Source organism: Elaeis guineensis, chromosome 3 (assembly GCF_000442705.2).
Source record: "Elaeis guineensis isolate ETL-2024a chromosome 3, EG11, whole genome shotgun sequence".
NCBI classification, from domain to species: Eukaryota; Viridiplantae; Streptophyta; class Magnoliopsida; order Arecales; family Arecaceae; genus Elaeis; species Elaeis guineensis.
This window is the reverse complement of record NC_025995.2, coordinates 55,093,659-55,109,524: the sequence shown is the minus strand read 5'-3', so window position 1 is coordinate 55,109,524 and position 15,866 is coordinate 55,093,659.

The following is a 15,866-nucleotide window of genomic DNA, read 5'->3' as shown; positions in this document are numbered from 1 at the left end:
AAATACAAGTTTCAAGATTCCTAATGCTAGAACTGGAACTGATCTTCCATCTCCAACATTCAGAACCCTCTCGCCTTGCTCGAATCTCCTACTGACCTGCAATCCCTGCAACGAATTGCAAATATGGTAAGGACTACCGGTATCCAATACCCAGTCAGTTATATCACAAATAGAGAAATTGCAAAGAGTTATCATATAAATACCTTGCCCTGCAACAACTTACTGCTTTCTCTGCATGTTCGAGTCCAAGGAGGCAATGTATTGGGGACAGTTCCTATTCCAGTGCCCCCGCTTCTTGCAAAAGAACCATTTAGCTTGACTCTTATCGGGTTTGATCTTTTTGGTCTGGCCCTGCACAGATGTCCCAGCCTGAACTTGCACCTTCTTCACTTTCTTCTTCTTGTTCTTCTTCTTTTTCTTAAAGGGTCGAGAACCAGAAGATGAACGTCCCACTAAGTTCACCGACTCCTTGTAGAGTTGGTGATCCTTCTCAAAGTTCTGAAGCAACCCCAGTAACCCATGGTAGTTTACTTCAGGCTTTGTCATTCTATAATGAGTGAGGAATGGGAGATAAGACTTGGGCAGCGAGTTCAGTATTGTATCTTTTTCAAGCTGCTCATGCAAGGGAAAGCCGAGCTTGCTCAATCGTTCCATCAGCTTGATCATGTACAATACATGATCAGTGACAAAGGCACCATCCCGTATTTTGGCGTTGAAGATGGCACAACTAGTCTTATGCCTTTCCACGTCATTGGGTGTGCCAAAGACATCCTTCAACACTTGAAGCATGTCCTTTGGCTGAGCCGTCTTGAATCTGCGACTAAACTCGTCGCCCATGGCAGCCAGCATGATACAGCGCACTGTGGTCCGGTCACTGAGCCACTTCTGGTAAGTGTCTCTGATTGTTCCATGTGCATTGGTAGCTGGCTCCTCAGGTGCAGGATCCATTATCACATATAGGATCCGTTTATGCTCCAGGACTATCTTCAACTTTCGGTACCAGCTACAGAAGTTGGGTCCCACCAACTTATCATTGTCCAACAATGATCGGAGCGATAGGGAAGTGGCTATATTTGCACAAAGGAGAACATAACCTAATTAGTAATTGATTCATTAAACCTAAAGATTTAGACTTTAATCAAAAGGTTTCTTCCACTATTTTATTCGAATTGATAGCTTCTACTTCTAATTCGAGGAATTACCCTAATTCCTTAGTGGGTACTAGAATCTACTTAGACTGCACACAAGCCCAACTTTGGTTGGCCAACCCATGTACATCTAAGGGTAGGTTCATAACCAATTGTTTCTCTAAATAATTTCTAGTAATTTTAATTTTGCCCCAGAAACCTAATCAGTAGGCTTTGGCCTCCACTGTAAGGATCCAGTTAGGTCCAACCATTAACATGACCATACTTGGTGCATCTAACCAACGAATGATTAAGCCCAACTTTGGTTGGCTCATCTAACCACCATTAGAGAGATCCTTCCAAGTCATCATATGATGAGTGATAATTCCATTAGTTAACAATCACCAGACCTTTGGATCTGCAATGATTATTGAGTTAATGGACTCATTATCAAACACCTTAATGGGAGGCTATGACTCAGTTATCTCCATAACTTTATCATTTTAAAGACATAATAATTTTAAAAGATTTAAATGATTTAGAGGATGAGGTCAGATGAACCAGCATATCATGATCCTTCCACTGGCTTCACCAAGTCAGCTTAAAGGAGACCATTAAAAGGGCTGGTCTAGGAGCACCTAAATCAGTCACACTGATTTACCTAGCTGACATGGGTCAGCTCGAATAGTCAAGTGATCCGATCAAAACATAATCTCACCAAGAGGCCAGGTAAGTTCGATCAGTGGGAGGGTCGGCCAAAGCTTGCCTTAGACATCATCAGAAATGGCCAGGTAAGCGGGCTCCCAATTAAAAACCACCGGTCTAGTTTACCTTAGACATCAACTGGTTTAATTAGTTTTGATTAGATCAACCTAACAATTCGTGCTAGACCGCTTAGCCAAGAATCAAGTCCATTTGGTTCTCGTTAAAGACATGGACTTGACCAACTACAACTATTGTAATTGATGTAGAAAATCCTTGACCTAATCTAAGACAACAATTGATTAGATTTAGTCAATTCTCTAATTAAGTCTATCTTTAATCTAACCATAGGTCTAACCCAATTAATAGACCTAATTCCACTAACCCATTAACCCAATGTGTTATGGTTTGTGTCTTAGGTTCTTCAATTCACAATCCTAGAACCTAATCAAAATAACTTCTTAATTCTTAATTAAGTTTTGGGTTGAGGGTTGGGTTCGACTTTTCAAAAAATAATTTTCATATTTGTAAAATAATTTTACAATATGATTCTACCAACCATATTGCATGTTTGATTCATAATCAAGATGCAAGTGAAATAAACATGAAACTACTTTAGATCTAATCTAAACAGATTCATGTAATTGAAATAATTTCAACTTTAAATAATTTCTTTGCACAAAAATTATTAACAAAGAGATTTTATTTTAGATTTAAATATTTTTTAAATCTAATAAATCATAAATTTAATCTAGATCATATCTAACAAATTTATGATTAAAGATAGATCTACACGAACTACGACAACCTTTAAACTGTAAGGGATAAACCTTACAGCAGGACAACCTTATAGTTCGTGATTGATTTAAAATTTTAATTTTAGATTTAATAATTAGATTATAAATTAGATCTAATCTAAGAAATAATTTAAGCATGTATAAATAATGATGTAATGAAGAACCTAGACTCTGATACCAATTGAAAGAACCAGATCTAGGTTTCAGGGTTAGATCTTGAAACTTTTTCAAGATCATGCAGTAGAAGACTAAAATAAATCAAAATTTATTTTTTAAAACTAGAGAATTTCTAGATTTAAGATTCTATTACATAATTATTACATAGCATTAAATCAAAAATTAAAATATATAGAGCATGAACTACATGTTGATCATATCAACATGTTTCTATACTACATCTAATGTCTGTATTAAATAATAGATCAGATCTATTACCTTGCAAGTTAGACGTTCTAACCTCACTGATCTGAGCTTGAGGATGATGTTGCAAGCCACACACATGTCCAGCCTCTAGGAGTCATCCACACGAGTCCATGAATCTCGATCAGAAGTCCTACTTCAGAAAATCAGCACATTATGCTAGTATTGCGTTGATCCTTCTTTGATGATTGATCAAGTGCCTCCTTCTTCCTGATTTGAGCTCTTCCAAAGATGAAAAGTAGGAAGAAGAGTTTTAGATCTGAGACGCTCTCAGAAAACTCAAGATGGAGGAAGGGAAGAGATGAAAACAAACAACCCTAGAAGAAGACCCTCTTCTTCTTCTCATTTTTCTCTCTAAACACCCTATCTTGTGTCTATTATATCTCCATGACCCAAAGGTATTTCTCTTTGATTTTTGGATGGCCCAAAGGTATCTCAAATCTCTATGTTCTATGAAAATTTCATAAAGAAACTCCATTGCTTTATACTCCATTGCTTCATCTCTTAGCAAAACAAAAAGAATGCCTTATATCAAGTCTATTTTACTTTGATACCATATTTTGCGCTAATATTGCTTTAACACATTCATGATTCCCCTTCTGAATTTATTTGATTGATATTTATTAATAAAAAAAGAAAAAAAGTGATAAATTTTGGAGATGAATTTTGAAATATATCTCATATGCTTAGCTTTGATACCCAAAATTCTTTGTTATGAAAAGCTTTATCCCTTTCGAATCTTTGGAGCTCGAAGCTTACTTGCATAAACGTTATTAAAAAAGGGAGAGTTTAAAGATAAGTGAATCATTTAGTACTAATTATAAAAAATCGGGAAAGATAACATTATTAGAACTTAAAGAAGAAAAAAATTTTGAATCTATATTATTCTAAAATTCAATCTGAAATTGGAAAAAGGGAAAAACTGTGAAATTTGAATGTAATTAATTTTAATGATGTTCTTTTAAATCTTACCTTAGACTCTATTACATTATTTTTTATAAAAAAAAATGAGTACTATATCTCAAATTAATTTTGTATTGATATATTCCTGATATAATATTATTTAAGATGAAGTTGAAATATTTATATTCTTTTTTCTGAACTTAATAAATTGATGCTTGAAATATATTCTATGCTTGGCTATCATAATCAATTTTTTTTTGAAATTTAAAATCTAAATTTAAAAATTTGGATAATTTGAATTTAAAAGTCAAATTTGGTATCAATTAAAGATGCTTAATTTGAAAAAAAGGATAGAAAATATCATGCAATAAAATTTTTTGGTATTTGCTCTTAAATATAAGGAAGAGATATTGATTGAATTAACTCATTTGATTTAATTAGAAATACCAATGATTTTGAATATTGACTTTAAACTCTCAATGAATCATTTTATAATTTTTCTAATTTAAGCTTTCATGTGTTTACTCCATCCGATTTACTTGATTTGATTGACAAATCATTTTGGATAATAAATTAAAAATAAAATAAATTTGAAATATATTCTCACTCCAAATAAATTGATTTTGACATAAATTTTCAATTTTGAAACTCATCATACAAAATTTTTCATGTGCTGATTTTATCATTCTTAACAATCAAGTGGAATTAAATTGAATTGAAAACTCATTCTTACTCCAAGAAATGAATTTCTAAATCCAATCTTGTAAATCATTTGAAAATATGAAGATATCACTAAATTTTTGATGTGCAATGAAAAATTATTATAAAATTATTTTTGCATTAATACTATCTTTGATATATTTCCAATACATACCTTTTCAAAACTTGATTGACTGAAATTTACTAAGAAAAAAAAAGAACAAATATTGATTTATACTTTATATTTATCTCTTAGCTCAAATTTTTTGAAAAGCTTTATCCCTTAGTATTGATTTGAAAAATCTAAATTTGATACATTTCTCTAGTTGAACTTCGACTGATTTTAATGTCATTTCTTGATTCTTCCCATGAGCTTTTTGATGCTGTCAAAATGAAGAAGTATGTTAAGTATATGCCTAAGGATTAATGCTTTAGAAACTTAATGAATTTCATGCTTGAAACCTCAATACTTATTGATTTGAATTGATGCACTATTTTGACATAAGTATATGAAATATGTATATACAATGAATTAAAGGCTCATTAAGAATCTTTATGAAGTTTAATTCATTATTTATAATAACTTGGTTTGTATTATCTGTTTCTTTAGTATATACTTAATGCTTTGCCATCATAAAAAAGAGAGATATTGTTAACCCTATGATTGATTTTGATGATTGTCAAATTTTGAATATATCATATATCTAATCATATATTTCAAGAATGATTATAAGTTTTTTCAAATGATTAAATTTGAAGAAATATTTATTGGAAAAGATCTCCACAAAATTCGCTAAGTCAAAATCTTCAAGGGAGAAAATTCAAGCACATATTTTATTAAAATTCAATTTGGTTAAAATTTTAAGAATCCAATTCACCCCTTCTCTTGGATTGCTATCTTTGGGCAACACGGTGCTCCTGAGGGAGCTTAAGCTTTTGTATTTCAGCTCGAGCATGTTTGGGCTTAGTCACGGATCGATCCTTTTTGTGAACCTCGACATTTGCTGAGGTATTTTTGTACCGGACCGACAAATCTTGTAAAAATTTCTCTTTAGTGAATTTACACTTTTTATTCATCACTATGTCAACAAGGCATGGAGGTCAGCCACTTTATTGTAACTCGGGTCGATGTCTGACCTATATCAAGTATTGCAGAGGCAGCTCATCACCTTTAGGTCATCTTCTTTGCAGCGAGGAGCGAAAATCAATCTTCAAGTGAACAATTGTCATAGCTCAGTAGGTAGGAGGTTGAGCTTAGAGATGCTTGGTCCTCAGTCATAGCTGAGGATTGTATGATGGAGATCAAATGGAGATGCTGTTGGATTTTGATGGTACAGTAGAAGGGCTGGATGTTTAAAATTTTTATTCAAAATACCTGACACATTGAAATACTAATATCCAGAAACTCTTGACTGTAATAGTCAAAGCATAATTAAATTAAACCTGGATAAGAAGAATAACTGTAGTGCTAATCCTAATTTTCATGAGGTATCCAAGTATTGTTGGGAATAGTGTCCCAAAGCCAATCGTCAGCCTGTTGACGGTTGTGCTCTTTTTATTAGTACATGAATTATAAATAAATAAAAGTTATTTTGGTATTTTTTCATCACAAATGTTTCATCTTCTAATGAACTCCTATGTTGTGGTGAAGTCCTTAGGGCCATTTAGACTCGACAAAGGAGGATTTGTCGCTTAGTCCTTAAACATGTTCGCGACCAAATGATACGTTGTTACCAAGGACGACAACGTTTATCGAGCATAGGTCGTTGTATGCCATATGGATTGGTTGTCCTCATAACCAAAGAGTATGGAGACACTGGTATGGCATACAGGTGAGATGTAATGGTACATCTGCACTGAATGTGACCAACTCCGGAGCTATTTCTGCTGTCAAGATTTGCTCGGATGGGATATGGGTATAAATATCCCTCCGACCTGAGACCGCCACGGTGACTTGCAAGCAACTCACTGTACTTAGACACTGGACTACCTGAATTTCTAATTCAATGACGGAAGGCTGCTGGGTATAGTCAAGTACTTGACTTGTCCGTGCGTGTGTCAAGATGGGATTGACCACTCCAGTTTAGGAGCTGTGTACAGTCGTGTTTCAATTTAGCAAAACCTTAGCCAGGGTAGTCCTAGTGAGAAGTCACAGGACTAATTGAGTTGAGCACGATTCGGATGATATCATCAGGGTTGACAGTTTAACCCTGAGTCATCCTAAACACAGGGGTCAAAAGGGATGAATTATACGGTAACCATATTCACGTAGGTTCTGAATATTGCGATTGTGATTATTCCACCTATCCGATCATCGGGTACCTTTGCTAGATGGTCACTTCGATTAGTACAGGAATTGGTTTCTGTGCTACCGGCTTAGGTTCGAACCTGTGGGGTCACACACATTAGTGGTTCCTTTCTGATTAGATGGCTGATTATGAGTCTTATGTGTCTGGAACTCTATGATTGAGAATTAGGATTCTCTGATCATGAGTTCCACACATTTTGGGTACCGGGGTCAAAATTTTGAATTTTAAATTTTGAATTTGAAATTTGAACTCTTTGATCAGGGTTTCATATCGATGGTCTCTGATGCCTGATTGCCCATCGAATTTGGACTCAATATTTATGAGAGATTTAATTAGTGATTTGATCACTAATTAGCTCAATTTGATTGAGTAATTATTTTTGGATCAAGTCCAATTGAATTGGATTCAGTTTGGATTGACCCGATTAGGTTAAATGTTGACCTAATCGCTAAGGTGGTTTAGTCTCTGATTTGATCAGGAGTTAGGTTTAGTTAATTCTTGATTTGATTAAGATTTTATTGAGTCTAATTAAGCCTAATTAAGTTGGATTTAATTTATTCTAATTGTGCTTAACCTATTTAGATTAGGTTGGCTCAATTAGGTTCAAACCACCTTGACTTTTCTCCCTACACCACCTCACTTCTTCTGTGCATATTTAAATTCACGAGAAGCAACTTCTCATGAATTTTCTTCACTCAGAAGCCATCCCATGCCCGCCCTTGTGCACCAAATATCTGGATAAAAATAAGTTGGTTGGCCATTCAAATTCAAAAGAAAGTTTGAATTTGAATGAGCAACCAACTAATCCATGCGCCATGGTCTTATCTTGTGCGCCCCATATTTTACATGAGAAAATATTTTTCGTGTAAACTCTCCATGCACAAATCAACTCACGCCCCTTCTCTTCTCACACACAAGTGGATAGGGATGAGTTAGTTTTGTATTTGAATTCAAATTTGATTGGAATTCAAATGTGCAACCACTTATCTTTATCCTCTCACGCGGATAAGACACGTTCGATGTTGTTTTAAAAAGAGGAGAAAGGTGTGACATGCATAGAAATTTTAGGAGAGAAACTTTGGGGCATGACAAAAGTTTGTGCGTAAGGTGAAGGTCCAAAACCTTTCGAGAGAAAAAGAAAGAAAAGAAAAAAAATTGAGCGTAGGGTTTCTAGTGTGTACCCTAGGGTTTCTACCTAGGGTTTGGGAAGTGAGATGGTGTGCCACGAGTGTCGTGAGTCTACCAAATTTTAGGGAAGATTCATCAGCCTCTCAAGCAACCGTGCAAATGATCCGAAGCATCCGAGGAGTTGGCACATATTGATCGAAGGAGTTCGATCAACATCTACCATCAAAAGGGTAAATCATGAACTAGCATTCGTGAGGAGCTGATCAGACGGAAGCTTCGTGTGGATGATCTGCAGAGACCAGACATTTGTGTGGCTGCGATGTGATGATCAGAACCCCTCGATGGTGATCAGATTGCGGTGATCGACGACCCGTAAAAGGTGATGTGTTCTGAACACAGTACTGTAAAAGGTTTACTGATTCAAATTTGAATTTCAAATTTAAATGCATGCTGTTGTATCATATTTAGATCCTAGTGTAGGGTTAATTAGTATTAATTAATGAGATTAATTAATAATTTCACTGTAAAATAGTAATTTTGAAAAAAATTTAAAATTATCGTTTTGCCCCTGCACTAAATTTTTGCTACAAATGGTATCAGAGCATGGTTCTAGAATATGATATATATATGCATGTGTAGATTAAGGTATAATCTATAAGTTTAAATTTGAAATTCAAAATTTAAAATTTAAAATTCAAAAAAATTTGAAATTTGAAATTTGAAATTTGTTAGAAGTTTCAAATTTGAAATTCAAAATTTGAAATTTGAAATTTGAAATTTGGTTGAAATCTCAAATTTGAAATTTGAAATTCAAAATTTAAAATTCAAAATTCAAAATTTAAAATTTAAAATTCAAAGATTGGAAATTCGAAATTCGAAATTTGGTTGAAATCTCAAATTTGAAATTTAAAATTTAAAATTTAAAATTTGAAATTTAAAATTCAAAATTTAAATTTTGAAATTGGTATATTTAGATATACTTGATCAAGTAGCAAGTAATCTAATTGAGTTGGTTGCCATGGCCGTCCGGTCATAGGAGAAAAGTAGGATTTAATGGCCCTCTCTTCCCATTCGATGGGGTCTCCTATGGCGGTAGGGGTGCCGATGCAATTATATCCCATACCGATGAAGCAGCGAAAGGACTTAATTATAAAATTTATCATGAATGTGTTAGATTAGATCTAAAAGAAAATTTATGATTTATTTTGAGTTATTTTCTATTATGAAATGAGCAATAGGATTGCTGTTTATGAATTGTGCTGACCCGTTTGTGAAATGAGTCAACACATTTGGTGAACAAAAAATAAAATCTTTCAAAATTTGGAAATTATTTTCGAAATGCCAAATCCTGACCCATCAGCCCAAGTACTTAATTAAAAGAATTAAGTGTTGTCTAGTAGGTCTAGAATTATGAATTAAGACCTAAGACAATTGCATAAATTTGTGGGTCAATGGGTTAGATGAATTAGGTCCATAATTGGGTTAGACCTAAGGTTAGCTTAAAAAATGGACTAAATGGAGTAATTGGTCAAATCTAATCAAAAGTTGAATTAGATTAGGTCAAGGATACTCTAGACTCAACTTCAATAGTTGTAGTTGAATGGGTCCATGTCTTTAACTAGACCAAGATGGACTTAATTCATGGCTACGCGGTGGAGCCCTATTTACTAAGTTGATCAAAATTAAAACTAATGAATCGGTTGGTGTCTAAGGTAAGTTCGGCAGTTTTGACCAGTGGTTCTTAAGCGGGAGCTACTCGCATTGATTCGATCATTGACGAGTTAATGGCAAATCCCCACCACTGATCTCACTTACCTGGCCAATCTGGTAAGTTAGATTTTGATTAGATCACTTGGTGATTAGAGCTCACCCATGTCATTAGGTAAATCAGTGTGACTGATTTAGGTGCTCCTAATACCAGCTTTAATTAAATCTTTTTTTTAATTTGACTTGGTGAAGTCAGTGGGAGGATTGAAATTGGCTGGATGATTTCTTCTCTACTATTCTTTAATAAAATCCTCAAAATTATTAGGTCCCTAAAATGATTAAGTTATAATGATAACTAAGTCATAGCCTCCCATTAAGTGAGTGATAATGAGTCCATTAGTTCAATGATCATTGGAGGCCCAAAGGCCTGGTGCTCATTGGCTAATGGAATTATTATTCATAATATGATTATTTGATTGAGTCTTTCTGATGTTGGTTAGGTTGGCCGGCCAAAGTCGGACCTGATCATTTATTGGTCCGATTCACTAAATTAAGTCCTGTTAATGGTTGGACCTAACCAGATCTTTTCAGTGGAGGCCAAAGCCTACTGATTAGGTTCTGGGGCAAAATCAATTACTAGAAGTTGTTTAGAGAAACAACTAGTTAAGAACCTACTCATAGATGCACATGGGTTGACCAACCAAAGTTGGGCTCGTGTGTAGTCTGTGTGGATTCTAGTACCCATTAAGGAATTAAAGTAATTTCTCGAATTGGAGGATGAGGCTACCAGTTCGTAAAAATATTGGAAAAAACTTTAGACTAAAGTCCAAGTCTTTAGTATTAATTTATGTACTAATAGAGGTCTCATTTTTCTTTATACAGCAATGGCCACTACCCTGTCGCTCCGATCATTATTAGACAATGACAAGCTCATGGTGCCCAATTTCGATAGCTGGTATCGAAAATTGAAAATCGTCCTTGAGCATGAGCGGATCCTTTATGTAGTAACGGATCCAGCACCTGAGGAGCCAGCTCCGAAGGCTAGTAAGGCGATCCGAGACACTTACTTGAAGTGGCTCAATGACCGCACCACCGTTCGATGTATTATGCTGGCAGTAATGAATGATGAGTTCAGCCGAAGGTTTGAGAACGCCCAGCCACAGGAGATGCTTCAAATGTTGAACGACTCCTTTGGCACGCCTGACGATGTTGAAAGGCACAAAACTAGTTGTGCCATTTTCAATGCTCGGATGAGGGATGGGGCCTCAGTCACTGATCATGTACTGTACATGATCGAGATGATTGAGCGCCTAAGCAAATTGGGCTTTCCTCTGCACGATCAGCTCGGTAAGGATGCGATCCTTAATTCCTTGCCCAAGTCCTTCCTCCCATTCCTTACTCATTTTTGAATGACAAAGCCTGCAGTAAACTACCACGATTGTTGGGGTTGCTGCAGAACTTTGAGAAGGATCACCAACTCCATAAGGAGTCAGTGAATGTAGTGGGAGGGTCTTCTTCTCGTCGTCAACCCTTTGGAAAGGGGAAGAAGAACAAGAAGAAGAAAAATAAGAAGGTGCAATCTCATGCTGGGACAGTAGCACAGGGTCAGACCAAGAAGCGCAAGCACGACCAGAGCCAGGCGGAGTGCTTCTTTTGCAAGAAGCACGGACATTGGAAGAGGAACTATCCTCAATACATTGCCTCCCTGGACCCGAATAGGCCAAAGAAGAAGCAAGGTAATTATATAATAACTCCTTGCAACTTTTCGATTTGTAATACTACTGCCTGGGTATTGGATACCGGAAGCCCTTATCATATTCGTAATTCGATGCAGGGTCTGCAGGTCAGTAGGAGATTTGATGAAGGCGAGAGGATCCTGAACGTTGGAGATGGAAGCAAAGTTCCAGTTCTAGCTTTAGGAATCATGAGTCTTGTAATCAATTCTCGTAATGTAATTCTGAGTGAATGTCACTATTGTCCAAATTTTTTATTAAATATTATTTCTGTAGGCCTTTTGGCCATGTACGGTTATGATTTTTTAATAAAAAAAAATATTTGCAATATCATTTTGAATGGTGTTACAATATTTGTTGGACAATTAAATAATAAAATTTACTTACTATCACAGTCTGTTAATGTGGTTCAAAACTTCGGTAAACGCTCTAGAATAGATAATGTGTCAGAAGTCTACCTTTGGCACTGTAGGCTAGGTCATATCAATAAGAACAGGATAAACAGGTTGGCTCAAGAAGGAATTCTTGAAGTTAGTGATTGTGAATCACTTCCAACCTGTGGGTCCTGTCTTCTTGGAAAGATGACCAAGTCACCTTTTATTGGAAAAGGTGAGCGAGCCAGTGAACTCTTAGGTCTGGTACATTCTGATGTATGTGGACCCATGAGCTCAAGTGCAAGAGGTGGATTTTTCTACTTCATAACCTTCACAGACGACCTATCTAGGTATGGGTATGTCTATTTAATGAAGCATAAGTCAGAATCATTTGAAATATTCAAACTATTCCGAAATGAGGTAGAAAAATAAATTGAAAAGTGTATTAAAACTCTTTGATCTGATCGAGGAGGTGAGTACCTTTCCAATGAGTTTCTGATGTATCTAGGGGAGAATGGGATTCTCTCTCAGTGAACTCCTTCTGGAACACCACAGCATAATGGTGTGTCTGAAAGGAGAAATCGGATCCTGTTAGACATGGTTCGATCCATGATGGGGTTTGCTGGTCTGCCGATCTCCCTCTGGGGATATGTGCTCGAATCGACTTGTTACCTTCTAAATAGAGTTTCGAGTAAGTCTGTAGCCAAAACGCCATATGAGATATGGATAGGACGTAAGCCAGTACTCTCGCAACTTAGGGTTTGGGGGTGTCCGACTTATGTTAAACGTTTAATTACAGACAAGCTTGGACCTAGGTCTGACAAGTGTAATTTTATTGGGTATCCGAAAGAGACCAAAGGGTATTATTTCTACCTTACTGATGAGCAAAAGGTGTTTGTCAGCCTTAAGGCAATTTTTTTAGAAAAAGAGTTCCTTAGTGAAAAAACTGTTGCCTCTAAGGTCGAACTTGACGAAGTTCGACAGGTGAAAAAATCGACACATGTTACTGAACTTGAACCGAATTTGATTAGATCAGATCCGGAGCCCATTGATTATGCACCCTTAAGGCGGTCTGGTAGAGTACCACATCAACCGGACAGATACTATTTTTTCTTGGTCCGGGATGGTGATCCTGTCGAACTTGATGAAAATGATGAGGATCCGATCACCTACATGGATGCAATGCAGAGACCTGACTCTGAGAAATGGCTAGAGGTCATGAAATTCGAAATGGAGTCCATGAAGGTCAACGATGTGTGGACATTGGTTGACCCACCCGAAGGAGTAAAACCCATAGGGTGTAAGTGGGTCTTCAAAAGGAAGAGGGGCGCAGACGGAAAGGTGGAGACCTATAAAGCCCGTCTGGTTGTCAAGAGATATCGTCAACATTATGGTATAGACTATGACGAGATGTTTTCTCCTGTGGCAATGCTCAAATCCATTCGGATTATGCTTGCGATAGCTGCCCATCTGGACTATAAAATCTAGCAGATGGATGTGAAGACAACTTTCCTAAATGGAGAGCTGGACGAAGAGCTGTATATGATACAACCTGAAGGATTCACATCCACAGATGAGTCTAAGGTGTGCAAGCTACAGAGGTCCATTTATGGACTTAAGCAGGCATCTCGGAGTTGGAACATACGTTTTGATAGGACGATCAAAACGTATGGCTTCGTTAAGAACGGAGAAGAGCCCTGCATTTATAAGTGGGCTAATGGTCTAGTAGTAGTATTTCTTGTATTGTATGTGGATGACATTCTCTTAATCGGGAATGATGTCCTTGCATTACAGGGAATAAAGATTTGGCTATCGTCACAGTTCTCCATGAAAGATCTGGGAGAAGCTTCCTACATCCTAGGGATGAGGATCTATAGAGATAGATCCAAAAAGTTGCTTGGCTTATCCCAGTCCATGTACATTAATACTATGCTGAAAAGGTTCAGCATGAAAAATTTCAAGAAAGGCTATCTATCGATAGGCCATGGAATTTCTCTCTCGAAGAGGGATTGTCCGACAACACCTCAAGAGAGAGAGCGTATGGATAGAATTCCATATACTTCGGCAGTAGGATCTATCATGTACGCCATGACATGTACACAACCAGATGTGGCACACTCACTAGGGGTAGTGAGTAGATACCAATCTGATCCAGGAGAGAATCACTGGAAGGTTGTTAAAATCATCCTGAAGTATTTAAGAAATACTAAGGACCAGTGGCTTATATATGGTGAATCGGACTTGAGACTTATAGGGTTTACAGACCCTAGTTTCCAATCTGATCGCGATGATAGCAAGAGTGTGTCAGGATTTATTTTTACCCTTAATGGTGGGGCTGTCTGCTGGAAGAGTTCCAAGCAGCACACTGTGGCTGATTCAGTATGCGAGGCAGAATATATTGCTGCATCAGATGCTGCCAAAGAAGCGGTGTGGCTGAAGAAATTCATTACCGAGCTCGGAGTAGCACCCTCCCTTGTTGGTCCAGTTCTGCTCTACTGCGACAGCTATGAAGCCATTGCTCAGGCGAAGGAATCAAAGGCACATCAGCGAACGAAGCATATTCTGCGCCGCTACCATCTCATCCGGAAGATCGTGGATCGAGGTGACGTCGACCTTCAGAAGATCGACGGGAAGGAGAATCTGGCCGACCCATTCACTAAAGCCATTGCGGTGAAGGAGTTCAACGACTACAAGTCAAAGATGGGTATTAGATACTGCACCGATAGGCTTTAGACCAAGTGGGAGATTGTTGGGAATAGTGTCCCAAAGCCAATCGTCAGCCTGTTGACGGTTGTGCTCCTTTTATTAGTACATGAATTATAAATAAATAAAAATTATTTTGGTATTTTTTCATCACAAATGTTTCATCTTCTAATGAACTCCTGTGTTGTGGTGAAGTCCTTAGGACTATTTAGACTCGACAAAGGAGGATTTGTCGCTTAGTCCTTAAACATGTTCGCGACCAAATGATACGTTGTTACCAAGGACGACAACGTTTATCGAGCATAGGTCGTTGTGTGCCATATGGATTGGTTGTCCTCATAACCAAAGAGTGTGGAGACACTGGTATGGCATACAGGTGAGATGTAATGGTACATCTGCACTGAACGTGACCAACTCGGGAGCTATTTCTGCTGTCAAGATTTGCTCGGATGGGATATGGGTATAAATATCCCTCCGACCTGAGACCGCCACGGTGACTTGCAAGCAACTCACTGCACTTAGGCACTGGACTACCTGAATTTCTAATTCAATGACGGAAGGCTGCTGGGTGTAGTCAAGTACTTGACTTGTCGGTGCGTGTGTCAAGATGGGATTGACCACTCCAGTTTAGGAGCTGTGTACAGTCGTGTTTTAATTTGGCAAAATTTTGGCCAGGGTAGTCCTAGTGAGGAGTCACAGGACTAATTGAGTTGAGCACGATTCGGATGATATCATCAGGGTTGACAGTTTAACCCTGAGTCGTCCTAAGCATAGGGGTCAAAAGGGATGAATTATACGGTAACCATATTCACGTAGGTTCTGAATGTTGCGATTGCGATTATTCGACCTATCCGATCGTCGGGTACCATTGCTAGATGGTCACTTCGATTAGTACAGGAATTGATTCCTGTGCTACCGGCTTAGGTTCGAACCTGCGGGGTCACACACATTAGTGGTTCTTTTCTGATCAGATGGCTGATTATGAGTCTTATGTGTCTGGGACTCTATGATTGAGAATTAGGATTCTGTGATCATGAGTTCCACACATTTTGGGTACCGAGGTCAAAATTTTGAATTTTAAATTTTGAATTTGAAATTTGAACTCTTTGATTAGGGTTTCATATCGATGGTCTCTGATGCCTGATTGCCCATCGGATTTGGACTCAATATTTATGAGAGGTTTAATTAGTGATTTGATCGCTAATTAACTCAATTTGATTGAGTAATTATTTTTGGATCAAGTTCAATTGAATTGGATTCAGTT